The sequence below is a fragment of the Nicotiana tabacum genome, chromosome 4, assembly GCF_000715075.1.
Source record: "Nicotiana tabacum cultivar K326 chromosome 4, ASM71507v2, whole genome shotgun sequence".
Classification (NCBI taxonomy): Eukaryota; Viridiplantae; Streptophyta; class Magnoliopsida; order Solanales; family Solanaceae; genus Nicotiana; species Nicotiana tabacum.
In genome coordinates this window covers 84,747,777-84,759,461 of record NC_134083.1, presented here as the reverse complement: position 1 = coordinate 84,759,461, position 11,685 = coordinate 84,747,777, and the positions used below count along the sequence as shown (strand labels likewise).

The window sequence follows — 11,685 nt, the reverse complement described above, 5'->3', positions numbered from 1 at the left end:
TAAGCACGATATTTTGTACCAATTCTATCAAAATCATGGTAACCTTTATAGCTAAAATTTAGGAGAAAAATATTACTCCCTCCATCCTAATTTATATGAAGGTATTTGAATAGGTACGAAATTTAAGAAATAAAAAAAAATGTTTGAAACTTATGATATAAAACAAATTATATACATTTGTATGGCTAGAAATCATATGCTAAAAAAGAAAATTTAAAGTAGAACTAACTATAGAAAAGTATCATTCGTTTTGAGATTGATAGACGGAGGGAGAAAAGACTATAGAGTCCTAATTGCACTCTAATAAAATTAGCTATTTCCTTTTCTAACGTAAATCAAATTTATTTTCGTTATTATGTTAAAATCAAATTCTAATGCTTTTCATGGTTCTTTCTAAATAATATTGAAGTAATCCTTCAATGCCTCAAATTCTGACCTAGTAAGAAATTGGTTTGTCAAAACGTAAAATGTCAATATTGCTTTTTAGCTCAGTATTTCTCATATTAATCCCATTTTTCCCTAATGATTCTTGTAGTTGGAGTTCCAGTGTAAATACGAAAATGATTAAATATTTTTCAAGAAACTTGTTACACACATCTGGTGGACGTGCCGGAGTGGTTATCGGGCATGACTAGAAATCATGTGGGCTCTGCCCGCGCAGGTTCGAATCCTGCCGTCCACGTCTTTTGTTTTTCATGCAACCTCCATCATGCTTTTCTTCAAATTTTCCTATTTTTAGGATGCAACACCTCCAAATAAAATCTACCTGATTAGCTGAAAACAGAGCAATACGTCAGTTCATTACTTTGAAAATAAGTGCCTTTTACCAACATACATCAACTTCAGATACTTTATAAGAGTTTTAAATTGAGTTCACTATGTATAGGTACTTGAGCAACCAATAGAGCGGAGCCACTATTCCAAGGTATCAATTGACACTCTTTCATATATTGTATAACTAGGTAAAAAATAATTTCTTATTATATAGACTATTTGGTGGGTTTGCACTTTTAGATTTTAACACTCTTAATGTAAATCTTAGTTCAACCACATGCAAGTAATACCACTGTTAAGTTTTCTTTGCTTAACATGTCATATTCAAGTACCGAATAGCAATATCCAAGTATATCGACATGCAGGATTTAAATAATCCACATCTATAAAGATTTTTCAAGTCACTAATTGATTTAGCTCCATTTGTTAACCAAAATAAGAATACGTATACGCAATATATATAAAAAATTTAACTCTCATTTAGTTTAGATTTAATATTTATCAAATAGATTGTGAATCTTATCATTTCAAAATCGTAAGACATTTTTTTTCGATAAGCTACGTAGCTCTTGAATTGTCGATTTAAACATGAGTAAATGACTTATTTTCCTGACAAGAATACTGTCATGTGATTCTTAATGTTTCGAGGCGTCTTCTCGGCACGGCAATGACTGATAGCGTCCTAATGAAAGTGTGCTTTAGACATAAGTTTCGAGTTTGACTCTCGGAAATAGAATTTTTTTCAGTTAGGTGCATATTACTCTTTTATTGGGTCTTTGCGAGACCGTCACTAACAAAATTGGACACATATATAGAACATAAAATAATTAATAAAAAAAGAGTGAAAAGAAAAGACATAATTACTGTTTTTGCAATCTACAGCTAAAAATAATTAGTTATATATAGACAACAGATACTCAAGAAATCGTCCTAGCTATCTTAAATTTATCATTTTCATTGCTAAATTTTAACTTCCAGTCTAATTTGAAAATTGAAAATATGAACACTCAACGTTTTAAGCATCTTTTTTTTTAATATTAATGGGTTTCAGAAAACCACATGAGAATTGAATTTGAGCGTAAATGCAAGTAATTACATGATTTGATAAGTGTTTACCCGAAAAATCGGATAACATTAAATTTAGTATGGTTCTAAGTATACGTAATATCCTTTGATACATAGATAACAATATAAGTATTTTGACTACAAGAATAGGGATGATGAACAGAAAGAATTAATATGATGAAGTAAGACAAGCACAAAGAGATATCTTTGTCTATATGAAAAGGTCTTTTTCCAATCTGTTCAATGCCCTTTTGCTTACAAGGATCCTCTCTTTTATAATAGAGAGTCATTACTTTATTTACAATAAAATAATAAAATAAAGCATATAGTGGAGGACCCATGATGACTTGTCTCTTCCTCGATTCCCGCCAAAATTCCCTCTCTCGGTGCGGTTGTAACGACTCTTGTCTGTGAGTTCGATACTGGCTCGAACTCGTCACTGGGTCGGCCCTCCGGTCTTGGCTCGAGTTCGACCTTCGGGATGGGCATGGCATATTTCCGTCCTCGAAGCAACGCCCAGGGATCGATTTGGTCCCGGGCTCGATAAGACTATCGAGTCGACTCATCGAGAAGCCCTCAGGCTCTTGGCTCGTTTGTATCGTCTTCGGAGCTTAATCCAAAAATCCTACTCTGGTTTCTTGACACTCGATCTCGATCGAACGTAGAAAAGCCGAAATCTATTTTGACCGTATACAAATAGTCCCCTCGATTCTCATAAAGGATATGGTGAGAATCGACATGACCTTTGGCGGTTCGATCGGACAACAAGCTGTCGTTTTATCAGGGACCAATTATGATGTATGTGATAGCTGTCCCATCGATTTAGTCTTTCAAGGCATTTAATGCTTGTCAGATGATGATCGGCCATTTTTAATATTGAACCGATATGATGCGAGCCTATAAATAACCCTTCCATCTAACTTTTACCACTTTTACGCCTTCACTCTTCCAAATTCTCTTATCTTTTCCCTTTGTTTCATTGCTTTAGAGCCATCCACACCAGAGTTTTAGGTGCCGTCAATTTTTCACTTTCCTTTGCCTTTCTTCCTCTCATATCAAATGGCTAAAACTTCGAAAACTGTACCTCAGAAGGAGAAAACTTCTTCTTCACGGCCGTCCGGCGACAAAACGTCGATGGAGCCATCCATTCATGACTATATTCCCGACCCGTGCACTCTGAAGATCGATTTCAAGGTTGAGAATCCTTCATCCATTCCAGGCCGATGCGAGCACATGTCGATATACATGTGCTCTATAACGGAGGGTCATCTCGAGGCCGTCAGAAAAGACTGCAACTGGGGTCCCGAGATTGTGTTGCAAATTCCATCCCCCGAAGAGAGCGTCATCACTCATGTGGAGGATTTTTTAAGTGTTTACACTTATCCCTTCACGTTGGGACCCGTCTACCCGGTGATCATTGATTTTTGCAAAAGATATCAGGTCACCCTCGGTCAAATTCACCCCTCTCTATGGCGTATAGTGATCTTACTTCGCTTCTTCTCTATCAAAGCCGGGGGGTGGATTTTTCTCTGAATCACCTCATACGATTGTATCGACCTCAAATCTTTCGAGGACTAATCAGACTTCATCATCGTGCATCAAAGGCTTTGATGTCGAGCATCGATTAAGAAAAGGATCGGGGTTGGATGGGTCATTATATTCGGGTGAGGACCCGTGACCTTATTCCGGAAGAGAAGATGCCGTTCCCCGAGGAATGAAATTTCGACCGTAAGTGTTTCTTGCTTGTTTTTCGTGCCTTTTCCCAATTTTTTCTGATGTCTTTCTCCGATATTCAGTTTCCCCTTGGATGCCACAAGCGGTACCTGACCTCGAGGATTGGGTTCGGAAGTTAGCTTCGACTTCCTCTTATGCCGAATACGCTTGGCGTGATTTGGCTAAAGGTAGATGGGAGGCCAGGAACCATGGTAAGGTTTTGCTTCTTGTTTCCTTCGAAGTATTATTTGTGTTCTATTTGTTACTAATTTCCTTTCATGCAGGTGTAACCAAGGATGTCGCTTTGAGGCCTTCGAGCGGTGAAGAAGAAACCAAGTCCCCGGGCCCGAAATCGGGGAAAGATAAGAAGCGAAGTGTTGCCTCTCGGTCAGAGGACTCCGAGCCCAAAACTCGGAGGGTAAGGAGGAAAGCAATTGTTCTTCCGATTGACTTGGTCCAGCGACTGAGAGAAGAATAAGAAGAAGGTAACGCCTCGACTTTGGAGATCCGATCTGCGAAAGCTATCGAGGTTGCTAGAGCTCCTAAGCTGATGGCGGATGTACCGGTCTGGGTTGGTGCTGAAATCCCGAGTCTTGATCGGAGCACCCCGAGTGATTTGCTTGGGGCTATGACAGTGGGTCATTCGCCTTCTCTTCCAACCTTTTTTGAGGAGGTGTTAAAGGAAGCTCGAGAATTAAAGACCCCCGATATGGGCGGAGGCTCTAGTGTAGGGGACCCTTTTCGGGATTGCTTCACTGGAGTCGATGATGCTTCCGATATTGGTGACGCTTCTCTTCTGTTAGAGGAGGCCCAACGTTTCATTACTCGGGTAATAATTTTTCTACACTTGGTTTCTTTGTTCTTTTCCATACTTAACTTGTGTTATTTCCCTTACTGTGCAGACCATTAGTAGGTTTCGAGTCGATCTTAGTCAGTGTGAGGCCGAGCTTCAGAAGGTTTCGGGTGAAAGAGACGCCCTGCGGCTTCTTTGCAGCTAAAAGGACGAGGCTATAAAGGACCTCCAAGCAGATTTGGCTAAGGTTCATGAAGAAGAGGCCGAACTCGATAAGCAGGTGAGCCTCGTTCTATTAAAGTATGGGTCTGACTCAACTGTGAAAGTTAACCCTTCGTTGTCTCAGCTGCAGCAAAAGGTTGAAAAGATCGGGTTACTTCGGGAAGAAGTTGATCAAATCAAAGCTGAATTTACTCGGTGGAAGGAGACTATCGACCGCCTGGCTGCGGAAAAAGAAACCATTTTGACCAAATTACTATCGACCGATGTTCAGCTTCGAAGCATCAAGCAAAAAGGATCGGATCAAGTTAAGAGGATCAAGGAGCTTGAAACACGGCTTGCTGAGGCCAAGGCGGAGGATAAGTCGTCGAAAGTCATGGCGGATAAGTCCATTGTTGTGTATCGGGCCGATGCCGAGGCTGCTCAGATGGAGGCATGAGAGATGGCGGATACTGCCGACGCTCGAGCTTATTGGGTTGCCGAACTTGCTAAATGTAGGTCTCGGAGATACACGCTCGAGGTTTTGACCTTACTGAAGAGATAAAAAAGGCTAAAGAGCTCGAAGCTGAAGCTGAAGCCTTGGCTTCTGATGATGATGATGACAGTAGCAAGAGTGGATCCGAGGATGGGGAAGAGCCCGATAGAGAAGCGAACGCCACTGAGGATGACTAGGAAGCTTAGTTCTTTTTTTTTTTTACGTTTGTAATCAATCATGTAGACAATTTTGTATATATACAACTTGGTCTACTTGTTTTGTGAAGACTTTAATCAAATTCTGACTTCGTAGTCTCTATGATCAAATATATACAAATTTTGACTTCGTATATATACAAATTTTTACGTTCGATCAATTGTTTTTTCAGACTTGAAGTGATGTAGCCCTTAGGCTTGCTAGTCGAGTCAATGATTCGAATTTTGAAGAAATATAGCCCATAGGCGTGATAGTCAAGTGAGTGCTCGCTCAAACTTATAGGCTTAGTAGCCGTCAAGTGAATGATTCGTACTTGATGTAATATAGCCCGTAGGCGTAATGGTTGAGCGAATGTTTATAGTTTGAAGTAATGTAGCCCATAGGCATAATGGTCGAGTGAATGATTGCTCGAACTCGAAATGAAAGTAGCCCGTAGGGTTATTAGTCAAGTGAATGTTTCAAACTCGAAGTAATGTAGCCCGTAGGCATAATTGTCGAGTGAGTGCTTGCTCAAACTCGAAATGAAAGTAGCCAGTAGGCTTATTAGTCGAGTGAATGTTTCGAACTCGAAATAATATAGCCCGTAGGCGTAATGGTTGAGTGAGTGCTTGCTCGAACTCGAAACAAAAGTAGCATGTAGGCTTATTAGTCGAGTGAATGTTTCGAACTTGAATTAATGTAGCCCGTAGGCGTAATGGCCGAGTGAGTGCTTGCTCGGACTCGAAATGAAAGTAGCCCGAGGCTTATTAGTCGAGTGAATGTTTCGAACTCGAAATAATATAGCCCGTAGATGTAAGGGTCGAGTGAGTTCTTGCTCGAACTCGAAATGAAAGTAGCCCGTAGGCTTAGTAGTCGAGTGAATGATTCGAGCTCGAAAAAGTATAGCCCGTAGGCATAATGGTCGAGTGAGTGCTTGCTCGAACTCGAAATGAAGGTAGCCCGTAGGCATAATGGTCGAGTGAGTGCTTGCTCGAACTCGAAATGAAGGTAGCATGTAGGCGTAATGGTCGAGTGAGTGCTTGCTTGAACTCGAAATGAAGGTAGCCCGTAGGCTTAATGGTCGAGTGAATGCTTGCTCAAACTCGAAATGAAGGTAGCCCGTAGGCGTAATGGTCGAGTGAGTGCTTGCTCGAACTCGAAATAAAGGTAGCCCATAGGCTTATTGGTTGAGTTTATCTTAATTCTGATTGCACAATAAATCTCAAGTCATTATACATGTGTTCATGTTTTGCGCCTGGGTTCAGGCCAATCTACATGAACATGGTTCATTTTGACCATTTGGCTCTTACAATTTTTCCTATTGAAACCATGTTGTTGTGAAATGACTTTCTTGCATCTGAACTCGATGTATTTGAGGGCCTAATGTCCCCCCCAGTATTCGAGGTCGATTGTAAAGAGGCCTCGGATATTGTTGAAAGTGCAGCACGATCAATGGTTGCCTCATTAAAAACCTTGCCGAAAAACCCATTTGGGATAAAACCGGTCTAAGGGAAAAAGAGTGCAACACGTGCTTTCAAGCGAATGATCCATCTTAGCTCTTGTTCGGACTTCTGCAGGGGTCAGTTTTTGAAATGTAAATGAATATGGAAGGGTCGTACCTTAGCAGTAGTACCATTTTAGATGTGATACATTCCAGCTGCTTGATAGCTGTTTGCCGTTTATAATGCCGAGCATGTACGATCCCTTTCCGACGTTCTCGAGCACCTGATATGGTCCTTCCCAATTTGGTCCTAATTTTCCTTCGTTCGGATTTCGGGTATTGATGGTGACTTTTCTTAACACTAAGTCCCCGAGCTTGAAATGGCGGAGCTTGGTCCTTCGATTATAATATCTTTCGATTCGTTGTTTTTGGGCGGCCAATTGGATGAGAGCAACTTCTCGTCTTTCGTCCGATAATTCAAGGCTACTATTCATAGCCTTGTTATTTGATTCTTTCATCGTGAATCGAAATTTGGTACTAGGTTCACCGACTTTGACTGTTATCAATGCTTCGGACCCATATGCTAAGGAGAATGAGGTCGCCCCCGTACTGGATTTTGACGTTGTCCGGTATGCCCAAAGGACTTCAGGCAGGATTTTTCTCCATTTTCCTTTAGCGTCGTTCAACCTCTTCTTCAGGTTTTGAAGAATAGTTTTGTTCTTTGATTCGTCCTGTCTGTTCCCACTGGGGTGGTATGGTGTTGATAGTATCCTTCTTATTGTGTGATCTTCGAAGAATTTTGTTACTTTGCTGCCAACATATTACTTCCCAGTGTCACATACTATTTCGGCGGGTATCCCGAATCGGCATATGATATGATCCCGAATAAAGTCTATAACTTCTTTCTCGCTTATTTTCTCAAACGCCTGCGCTTCAACCCCTTTAGAAAAATAGTCATTCATAAATAAAATGAATTTCGCTTTATCCAGGGTCGATGGCAGAGGGATGACGATATCCATTTCCCATTTCATGAACGGCCATAGGGATAGGACTGAGTGAAGTTGCTCTCCGGGCTGATGGATCATTAATGCAAACCTTTGACATTTGTCACATTTACGAACAAATTCTTTTGCATCTTTGCCCATATCGATCCAATAATACCCTACTCTGATTATGTTTTGAACTAATGTATCGGCACCAGAGTGATTCCCACAAGTACCCTCGTGCACTTCCCGTAGGATGTAATCGGTATCTCCCGGACCCAAGCATACTTCCAATGGTCCAACGAATGTCCTTCGATATAGCGTTCCGTCCGAAGCCAACGTAAATCGATCAGCTTTAGTCCGTAGGGCCCTGGAATCTTTAGGGTCCGATGGGAGCCTTTTGCTCTTTAAGTACTCAATATACTTGTTTCTCCAATCCCAGGTTAAGGTAGTAGAATTTATCTCAGCGTGACCTTCTTCGATTACCGATCTCGAAAGTTGAACGACAGTCCCCGAGCTCAAGTCATCTACCTCGACCGACGATCCTAAATTTACAAACGCATCGGCCTCATTATTCTGTTCTCGTAGAACATGCCATAGAGTCCATTGTTCGAAATGGTGCAAAGTGACAAGCAGTTTGTCTAAATACCTTTCCATTTTACCTTTTCGGACTTCGAAGGTTTTATTTACTTGACTCACCACTAGCAAAGAGTCACAATTGGCTTCAATGACTTCTGCTCCCAAGTTTCTAGCTATCTCGAGACCTGCAATCATGGCTTCATACTCGGCCTCATTGTTAGTCAACCTGATATTTTAATAGCTTGCCTAATAATGTTACCCGTGGGTGGTTTCAAAACTATGCCTAGCCCGGACCCTTTTACGTTCGAAGCCCCGTCCGTAAAAAGGGTCCATAGCCCCGATGATGTACTCGATTTCAACAGGAGTTCTTTTTCTACTTGGGGTACGAGGGTTGTCTTGAAGTCAGCCACGAAGTCTGCTAAAAGTTGAGACTTGATGGCCGTACGGGGTTGATATTCTATATCCTACCCACTGAGTTCGACAACCTATTTGGCCAATCGGCATGATAGTTCGGGCTTATGCAAAATATTACGAAGTGGGTAGGTGGTTAATACGCATATGGGGTGACATTGAAAGTACGTTCTTAACTTTCTAGAGGCGCTTATCAGTGCAAGTGCTAATTTTTCTAGGTGCGGATACCTAGTTTCCGCTTCTTCTAAGGTCCTACTTATATAATAAATGGGAAATTGCGTACCTTGCTCTTCTCGAACTAGGACACTGCTTACGGCGACTTTCGATACTACCAAGTACAAGCAAAGTTTTTCGTCTGTTTTTGGAGTGTGAAGTAGTGGTGGGCTTGATAGATAACGTTTCAGTTCCTCTAATGCTTGTTGGTATTCCGGTGTCCAAGCGTAATCGTTCTTCTTTTTGAGCAAAGAGAAAATTTTGTGACTTCGATATGATGATCTCGAAATGAATCGGCCTAAGGCTGCAATCTGTCCCGTTAGCCTTTGTACAGCTTTCACGCTTTCCACGATGGCGATGTCTTTGATGGCCTTGATTTTGTTGGGGTTAATCTCGATTCCGCGATTTGATACCATGAAACTGAGGAACTTTCCCGAACCGACCCCGAAAGCACATTTTTCGGGGTTGAGCTTCATGTTGTATTTTCTTAAAATCTCGAACGTTTCCTGCAAATGGGCCAAATGGTCCTCTGCGCACAGAGACTTAACTAGCATGTTATCAATATAAACTTCCTTTGATTTACCTATTTGTTCTTCGAATATTTTATTTACTAGGCGTTGGTAAGTAGCCCCTGCATTGTTTTTAGCCCGAAGGGCATAACATTATAACAATATGTTCCATATTTGGTGACAAATGAAGTCTTTTCCTGGTCCTCCGGGTTCATCTGGATTTGATTATACTCGGAATAGGCATCGAGAAAGGTGAGGATCTCGTGGTCGGCCGTGGCATTGATCATGCGATGGATGTTGGGCAGCGGAAAGGAATCTTTGGGGCATGCTTTGTTCAAATCCTTATAGTCCACACACATTCTAAGTTTGTTCCCTTTTTAGGCACTACAACCACATTGGCTAACCATTCGGGATATTTTACCTCCCGAATAGACCCTATCTTAAGAAGTTTGGTTACCTCGTCCTTTATGAATACGTGCTTTTCCTCAGACTGGGCCTTCTTTTTTGCTTCACCGGTCTGAACCTAGGGTCCAAGCTTAGCCGATGCGTCGTTATGTACGGTGGGATCCATGTTAAATCTAAATAGGACCAGGCAAAACAATCAATGTTATCGATAAGAAATCAAACAAGTTTCTTCCTGAGTTCGGGGCTTAACCCCGTTCCTAGGTATACCTTTCGTTCGGGCCAGTGCTCGATTAGTATGACTTGCTCCAGTTTCTCAATTGTTGATTTGGTGGCGTCGGAATCATCGGGGATCACGAAGGATCGAAGGATCCACTGATCATCATCCTCTTCGATATTCTGGTTATCTGGCTGGGTCGAAGCCGACATCTGTGATTGCTATTTGGTGTTTCGTTCTCCTTCTGAGCCCGATCCCTTTATCGGCGAAGGTGAGGATATTGATTTTGCTTCCTCGACGTCGAACATTTCCTTTGTGGCCGGTTGTTCTCCATACACTGTTTTGACACCTCTCGATGTTTGGAATTTGAGGACCTGGTGTAGGGTCGAAGGTACAACTCTCATGTTGTGGATCCACGACCTTCCGAAAAGGGCGTTGTATCTCATATCGCCTTCGATCACGTGAAACTTTGTTTCCTGGATGGTTCCGGCCACGTTTATTGGTAGAAGTATCTCACCTTTGGTGGTTTCACATGCCATATTGAATCCATTTAGAACCAGAGTTACAGGTACGATCTGGTCCTGCAGGCCGAGCTGTTATACGACCTTCAACCTGGTGATATTGGCCGAGCTACCTGGATCGATTAACACACGCTTAATTTTAGTTTTATTCATGAGTACGAATATTACCAGTGCATCGTTATAAGGTTGGATGATTCCCTCTGCATCTTCATCATCGAAAGACAAAGTCCCTACGGGTGCGTAATCTTGAGTACGAGATCGCTTTTCCCTCACAATTGATGTTTTAGTGCGTTTAAGCACCGGTCCCTGAGGGGAATCGACGTCACCAATGATTATGTGAATGACATGCTGCGGTTCTTCTTGCTCGTTTTGCTAGCCGAAATCCCTGTTTTAAAAATGATTCTTCGCCTTATCACTCAGAAATTCCCGAAGGTGGCCTTTGTTAAATAAGCGGGCTACTTCCTCTCTTAATTGCCTGCAATCTTCCGTTCTGTGGCCATAGGTGCCATGATATTCACACATTTGATTGGGATTCCTTTGGGCAGGATCGGTCTGCATGGGTCAAGGCCATTTAGTGTCTTTGATGCGTCCGATAGCCGACAATGGCGGATGCATCAACGCTAAAGTTATACTCTGATAATCGAGGTGCTTCTATAGGATCGACATATTTATCAAATCCACTCTTGCTCATAAGTCCCCGAGAATTTTGCCCTCGATCAATCCTTCGATTGTTCCGAGCTGTATTGCATGCTGAACCGTTGTTCATCCGATCTGCGACGTATGGTTGGTATTGGTCTCTGTTCGACCTTTGTTCTCTGTCGATCTCCCTTTGGTTTTTAGTAGCTGCCCTGTTCTGATGCACGGGTCCATACAAAGCTCCCAACTGATCATCCTCGTCCCTAATTTTCGATTGATATCGGTTGTGTATATCTGCCCAAGTTATTGCTGGATGCTCGATCAAATTTTGTTTCAGCCGACGTGATGCTGTCGCACTTAGCTCATTCAACCCTTGGGTGAAAGCTTGTACGGCCCAATCGTCTGTGAGCGGTGGCAATTCCATGCGCTCCATTTGAAATCGGGATACAAATTCCCTCAGCATTTCATTACCCATTTGCTTTACTTTGAAGAGGTTTGATTTTCTTGTTGTAACCTTTATGGCACCAGCATGTGCCTTT

At 41.9% G+C, this 11,685-nt stretch overlaps 1 non-coding gene across 1 annotated transcript; it reads left to right on the top strand.

Moving 5' to 3' along the window:
• Positions 1 to 600: 600 nt before the first annotated feature.
• On the top strand, positions 601 to 682 carry TRNAS-AGA (transfer RNA serine (anticodon AGA)). Its single transcript has one exon. It is a non-coding gene; the product is annotated as a tRNA-Ser (tRNA).
• The last annotated feature ends 11,003 nt before the right edge of the window (positions 683 to 11,685 follow it).